We start from the raw sequence: 7316 nt of genomic DNA, 5'->3' as shown, positions 1-7316 counted from the left end.
TCCTTGCAGCAACCTGCACAGTCTGGAGGGTTGCATGCTGCACAGGTGGGCGTTCAGTTGTGGGCCACAGGCTTGCCCGAACTTCCTCCGCTCCGATCACAAGGAAGTCCCCTCCCAAATCACCCCCTTCCGGCTCTGGCTGGGCTGGGAGGCGGGATAGTACATCTGCATTCCTATTTAACCTGCCAGGCTTGTAGTGTACTTCAAAATGGAATTCTGCCAGCTGCGCCACCCACCTTTGTTCCACAGCTCCTAGGTTGGCAGTGTCTAAATATCGCAGTGGGTTATGGTCAGTAATAACTGTGAACTTTGAGTACCTTAGCAGGTCTCTAAACTTTTCTGTGATGGCCCATTTCAGGGCCAATAGCTCCAATTTGAAAGCGCTATAATTTTTATCATTCTTCTCTGAGCCCCGTAACCCACGGCTTGCGAATGCAATAACCCTTTCCACGCCACTTTGCTTTTGGCTCAGAACCGCCCCCAGTCCCAAAGAGCTCCCATCTGTAGTGACAGTAAACGGCAGCCCAAAGTCTGGATATGCGAGTACGGGTGCTTCCATCAGACAATGTCTCAATTTGTCAAATGACTCTTGGCATTCATCATCCTATTTAAACGGTGGGTCCTGGGCCCTTTTACCACCCTTCTTCACCGAGCCCATCAATGCGTGGAGGGGCTTAGCCAACTGTGCAAATCGTGGCACAAAACGGCGATAGTAGGACATGAACCCTACCACCTGACGGACTTCTCTAACTGAACTTGGAGTTGGCCATAACTTTAGGACTTTTACCTTATCCCCATCTACTTGCACCCCTTCAGCTGACACAATGTGTCCAAGAAACTTCACTTCTTCTTTAAAAAGGAAACACTTCTGTGGCTTTAGTTTCAGCCCATGTTCATGAAGGCGCTGAAGGACTAAGTCTAGTTTCTCCAGATGGCTGTCAAAATCTTCTGAAAAAATAAGTATGTCATCAAGGTATACAAGTAGGACATCAAAGGTGAGGTCTCCCAGTATGGCCTCCATCAGGCGTTGAAAGGTCGCGGGGGCATTGCATAACCCAAACGGCATACGGGTCCATTGAAAAAGACCAAAGGGTGTGGTGACGGCGGTCTTTTCTTGATCCGCCTCATCAACCGCCACTTGGAAGTACCCAGCCGTAAGGTCGAGTGAGGAGAACAAACGGGCTTTACCCAGAGCGTCTAGGGACTCTTCCACCCTAGGTAAGGGATAGGCATCTCGATGAGTGACACTGTTTAACCTCCTGTAGTCGCAGCAAAAGCGTACTGTCCCGTCCCGTTTCATCACAATCACGGCTGGTGAGGCCCAGGGGCTACAACTTTCTTTTAAAACCCCTTGTGCTACGAGGCCCTGTACATGATGTTTTACTTCCTGGAACACATGAGGAGGAATCCTTCGATGGCGCTGTTTAATAGGGTGGGCATTGCCTGTGGGTATGCAGTGTTTGACAGTAGAAGTGTAGCCCAAATCACTTTCATTGACCGAGAACACAGTGCTGTGTTTCCGCAGGAGTTGGTTCAGCTGCTGAATTTGAGAGGGCAAGAGCCCCTGCAAGTTGGCCTGTACGGGGACTGCCAGGGACTCCACATGGTCTGGTCCTGAATCTTTTTGGACCTCTCCTTCCAAAGCTCGGATGTGCAGTTCACCCTCTGACTCCTCAAATGACACAAACTCCTGGGGCAAGACCCGCTTTGGCCGACTGAGTTTCGCCACGCTGCATCTTGGGGTTAGGACAACAGGCTCTTGGCTGGTATTAAGTAACCTCACCGGTACCCTTCCTTTGACCAGGTGTGTCACGACATTCGCTACAAGAAGCCCCCGGGGGAGGCTCACATTTGGGCAAGCTTCAACCAGCACAGTACCCTGGACCACTCTATGGTTTGCACAACGCCCCTCTATGACGGTTTCTGAGCGAGGGGGGACAACACTGCGTCGCCCTGCCACTTTGACACGGCCCATCCTCCCAGCTATACCCTGTTCCTCTTTTATGATTTCAGCTAGAACGCGTCGAAGACCAGCTCCAGTATTGAGCTGTCCGTGTCGTTCTTTCATCTGAACACCCTCCATGCCACCAAACAGGTGACAGAGTTCACCCAGAACATTCATACCAAGTATGCCAGGAATACTGTGTCGATCACTAGAGGTGAAATCATCCCGGAGCACAAATACACATTTCCCCGAAATTTTCTTCCCCATGCATTCAATGTCTGCATAGAGACAGCCTATAACTGGGATGTCCAGCCCATTTGCAGCCGTTAGCTTAATCCAGTTAGCTGGTGACAGCTCCTTTCCCGCAAACTCTGTTTGGAAGTGTGTTGCAGACATGGTCGTCACTTCTGAGCCAGTGTCTAGCAAGCACCGAGTCTTCACCCCATCTATGGCCACATCTACTGTGAAACAGTTTCCCAAAACACCACATCCTTCCACCCTTGGCCCCTCTGAGCACATGGGTGCAACAGACCCTACTGAAGTTGATCTAATGGTCGCTGGGGTGGTGGTGTCAACAGGTTCTCCACCTGTGACATTAGGGGCAATAAAGTTGGCTTGGTGGCGCCCGCCTTGATTGCGCTGGCAGACCCTGGCCGTATGTCCTGCTTCCCCACAAGCATAGCACACTAGCCTTCCTTCCCCATCCCTGAGTGGGGTTTTCCGAGGTCTTCCAGGTTGAAAGTCAGGTTTTTCATGAATGATTTGGAATAGTTGCTCCTGCCGTGCAGCTAGTTTTTGAATGCTGTCATGTAGAGACTGTAATGACAGTGCCTGTGCAGAATCAGCTGCCTGGGTCGTGTGCACATTCCCCCGGCTCAGACCTTTACCCCCGACACTCGAGAGGGTCTCTTCTTCCTCACTCCAGTCAATCGCGGCTTGCATCAAAGAATTGAAACTTTGCTTGGGCTCACTTTTTGCTTGCCGTTTTATTTCTCGTCTGAGGGCGTCATCGCGGAGACCCAACACAAACTGTTCTTTTAACATGGCTTCAGGGTCTTGGACACGCTGCGAGTCTCTGGCCCTCAGTCGGTTGAGTTTGTCTTGAAGGTCATATGCATAAGCTCTGACTCTTTCTCCGGCCGTCTGCCTCCGATCATAAAATTCTCTTAGTCGCACCCCAATTGGGGTCTTGTCGCCATATACCTTCTCAAGGGCTTGGAAAACATCTTCAGCGGTTTTAGCTTCCCCCTGATTTACTTCCTCCTCTAGGCATAGCTTAGCCGTGAATTTGGCCTCACCCGTTAGGTGCTGTTTTAGCAATTCAACCTGGTCCTCAATAGAAACCCTGCAAACACGAAAGTAGGACTTCATGGCCGCAGTCCACTCTGCTATGGACATCTCGCCATGGCTGGCACCCCCACTGAAATCAGGGCATTTCCGGTCCCTCTGAATGTAGACAGTGGCTGGAGCCTTTTGGTCAATGACTACTTTTGCCAGAGACAGCGCCTCACGCTGGTCATGTCGAGCTTGTTCAAGGAGAGCGGTCTGGTTCACCATGCGTTCCGTCTGTTCAGCAAACTTGGCCTCAAGTTCTCCCAGTTGCCGCCTTAGCTCTTCCATATCGTTCTCCATGTCTATGTTGTTCGAGATCAGGGGCCCCTAATACAAATTCAGCTGTTAATGCTTCTGTTAGTAAATGAGAGCTAGTAGGAGTTGTATCCTGTTCGTGACGCCAAATGTAGTGGATGGTAAGAGCCACGATGTAGGGAAAGCTATATACTGTTACCTCCAGTGAGCAGGGAATTACAGGATCAGGTCCTGTCCCCACTGCCCAACTCAACTTTACCCATAAACTATACTGCAAGCTAGGAATTTGAGCTTCAGGGTTTGTTTTTGATCGTCACGGTTTACCTGAAGGAGGATTGTTTGATGCTACCCACTTCGCAGCAGTATTAAGAGAAAAGCTGTCCCTACCCTGGAGAACAGTCATACATCAGACAACGCACGTACTGAAAATTCAGTTTACTAATATGCCCCAGATTTATATTTAAAGGAAATAATCATGTATAGTAAACACCCAGATAAGTATTCAAAATAAGATGGATAATTAGGTTAATTAGTATAACTCCCAAATTCAAGTCACATAAACCCGGTCCAGAGGTTGCTGTACTAACAAAAAAACAAACTAAAACTGCATACACATCTTTCAATTACCCAACACACGAGAACAAATCTTTACCAGCCCCTACGTTCACTTAACCCCACATATTTTCATGTTCATCTAACAAAATTATTAAGTTAACCAGTGTTATACCATCACAAGTTAGGAACACAAATAGTGAATAAACATTTACGATTCAGAGTAAGTACCGATATGCAGTCTTAGGGTAGGAATCAACAGACGAATGCACAGTTCCAACCGTCGCGTTGGCTAGCGCTTTATGATGAGCTGATGCAGATGGAATCGAATTTAGAAGCGCATGGCGTCCACAGCCATTGCTCACGGGAGAGATGTTAACATTAGTTGTCCTCGGCGATTACGTTGCACAATGTAGAGAGATGGTAGTGGAGAGTCTCGATTGGCAGGTGAAACAGAACGCATTAGCGCAAACAGTTGCTCAGCTGCTGTTTAAGTCAGAGGTGGACGGCAATCCTCTGGTTTAACAGAAGCCCCGGGTACTACGGCGGCGTCGTGTTATAACTTTGGTAACAAAACGGAAAATAAACCGACTGGCAGTGCCAGGTCATACGTGCCCCGCAAACTGAACTCTGATTTACTGCTCTACAAAGAAAAGCGCGAGTTCCACAACCCGCAAAATTATAATAACTAACTCACGCACTAGCAGCTTATCCGTCCCAACTCGGCCCGCTCTCTTCAGACAGTCGTCTCGAATCTTCCTCTTCCTTCAGGAATGGTAGACCACACTCTCCGGCACACGGAAGCCGCTATAACGGACGAATCGCGTTGAAAACGTGTATTATTATTTCTCTCCGAAACAAAAGAAAACCGCCGTCATCATAAGTCTCTCCTTTTTCACCAACTTTTCGCGCTTCTTCCTCCCTCTCGGCTGCTCGCTTGCGCTCATTGGCTGACAGTTCACGTATGTGTACGTAATCCACAAGCAGGGGTGGATCAATCAGTCCATTCCTCTTTAGACTGTGCATCCACACATGGAACCCCATGTTTTTGAACCTGATGTCCAAGTAAGTGCTGACGGCAAGACCATAAAATGTTTCCATGTTCCTGAAACGACGGTGACATTGAACCGACAGCTCAGCAGCTAGCTTGCTGCCTTCTCGCTCAAACACAGATAGGGTTCTTTGAAGCAGTGAGACCAGGGGTATGACTTTAGAAATGGAAACATATTTTTCTGTTGATATTTCCCTGGTTACCTTCTCAAATGGTCTTAGTGCATTCAGGGAGAGACTAATTTCAGACCATTCTTCCTGAGTCAAGCACAAAGAGCTTTTGCCAAGCAGACAGAGGACCGTGGTAACTGCATCCTTTTGCTCTGACAGTCTTTCCCACATGTAAAATACAGAGTTCCATCTGGTCTCAACTGATTGAAGCAGTTTTTGCTCAGGGAATTTCTGCTGCTTTTGAATTTCCTTGAGCTTGGATGTAGCAGTGGTGCTGTGGTGAAAGAAAGAAACAATTGCACTTGTTTTCTTTTGGATCTCAACCAAGCCTGGGTCAGCTTTGAGTGAGTCTTTTACCACCAAGTTTAAGGTGTGAGCAAAACATGGGTAATGTGCCCAACCTGCCTTGCGCACAGCAGCAACTATGTTGGCCCCGTTATCTGTGACCACTGCCACAATCTTGTCCTTTATGCCCCAATCTTCCACAATCTTCTTGTCAGTTGGGAACAAATATTGTCAGGTGTGTGTTGTCCAGGGAAAGCACATGTTTTGAGTACATGTTTGCATCTGCCAGTGCTCATTGATAATGTGGGATGTGACTGTTAAATAACCTTCTGTGGCTCTTGATGTCCACATGTCAGTTGTCAGTACAACATTATCTACTTCACTCAATGCCCTTCTAACCTGGAAAGAGCAGTCTTTATAAAGAGCCGGCAGTTTCCCCTCACTTAAAGATTTCTGAATATATATATATATATATATATATATATATATATATATATATATATATATATATATATATATATATAGATAGATAGATATTAGTGGTGGGCCGGGCGTTCGTTAATTTGATACTCTTATCGGGCGATATAAAAATTATCGCCGTTAATCTATTCTTAAAGTTGGGTTGGGAAATGGGTCAAAATGGGTAAGCAAACTATGATGACTTTCAACTTGATAGTTTAGCTTGGCTGTATTCCTAACCAAATTGCACAGTAGGGGCGAGAACGAGTTTTCAAACCTGTGAATTACATATCATACATGTGTTTACATGGATGCAGCCACAAAGTCCCCAGGTTTGCTTCATGGAAAATTCATTTTTAGGAACGTAAAGTGTTACCGGAGCAGAGCTCGGAGCGGTCGTTTTCTGCATGGTCCTAGCGCTACATTCGTCGCTATTTAAATATTTCTTTTTAACCAATAAAACTGCAGAGGACCAAATCCGGCTTTTGAAAAAGTGTCCCCCGTCCCCCCCCCCAAATTACGTCCTTGAGGTTAAATATACTAAATGTTGGCTTACATTTCAAATATCATGTTTAGCTGAATAAACATGTTATCAACCCCTTTTAATGTACAGTATGTAGGCTTACAAATTCATGTTTAACTGAATAAACCGTTGAACACGAGTAGCCTACATTTTATTGAGTATGTTTTTTTTTCTTCAAGTATCAAAGTAGAACAGCTTCCTCAAGTAGTCATTGATGCATTTTGGAAACAGGAGATGAGCTCCTGGTCTAATGCACCCCCTGTATTAAGAAACCCTATCTCAAAAACTGACTTTTAGTCATTACTTGGGTAGCACGCATATGAGCCATTTTAATATAGATTAATCTAGATTAATTTCAAGATTTCAGTGAGATTAATCTAGATTAAAAAAATTAATCTATGTCCACCCCTAATATATATATATATATGCATGCAAGCACCTACAAGCACCTGGGAGATGGTCTGACTTGCCGATGGATGTTCTGATGCCAGGGTTGGATGTGCCATTTCCGCAAGAGGATGTGCAAGAGGACGTACCTGAGGCTCACCATCTGCACCGAAGGGACTACTTGGCCGGGGAACAAGAACCTTAACTATAACTGTAGAACCATCCTGTATAACTGTAGAACCAAAGCAGTGACACCTACCCAGAAACCTACCCAATTCCTGATTATAACGCTCTACCTTACCGTTTGACTAAGGGTGATATCCAGAAGTCAGACTGGCTGTCACTCCGAGTAGCTTG

Source organism: Brachyhypopomus gauderio, unplaced genomic scaffold (assembly GCF_052324685.1).
Source record: "Brachyhypopomus gauderio isolate BG-103 unplaced genomic scaffold, BGAUD_0.2 sc34, whole genome shotgun sequence".
Classification (NCBI taxonomy): Eukaryota; Metazoa; Chordata; class Actinopteri; order Gymnotiformes; family Hypopomidae; genus Brachyhypopomus; species Brachyhypopomus gauderio.
This window is presented reverse-complemented; position numbering follows the sequence as displayed.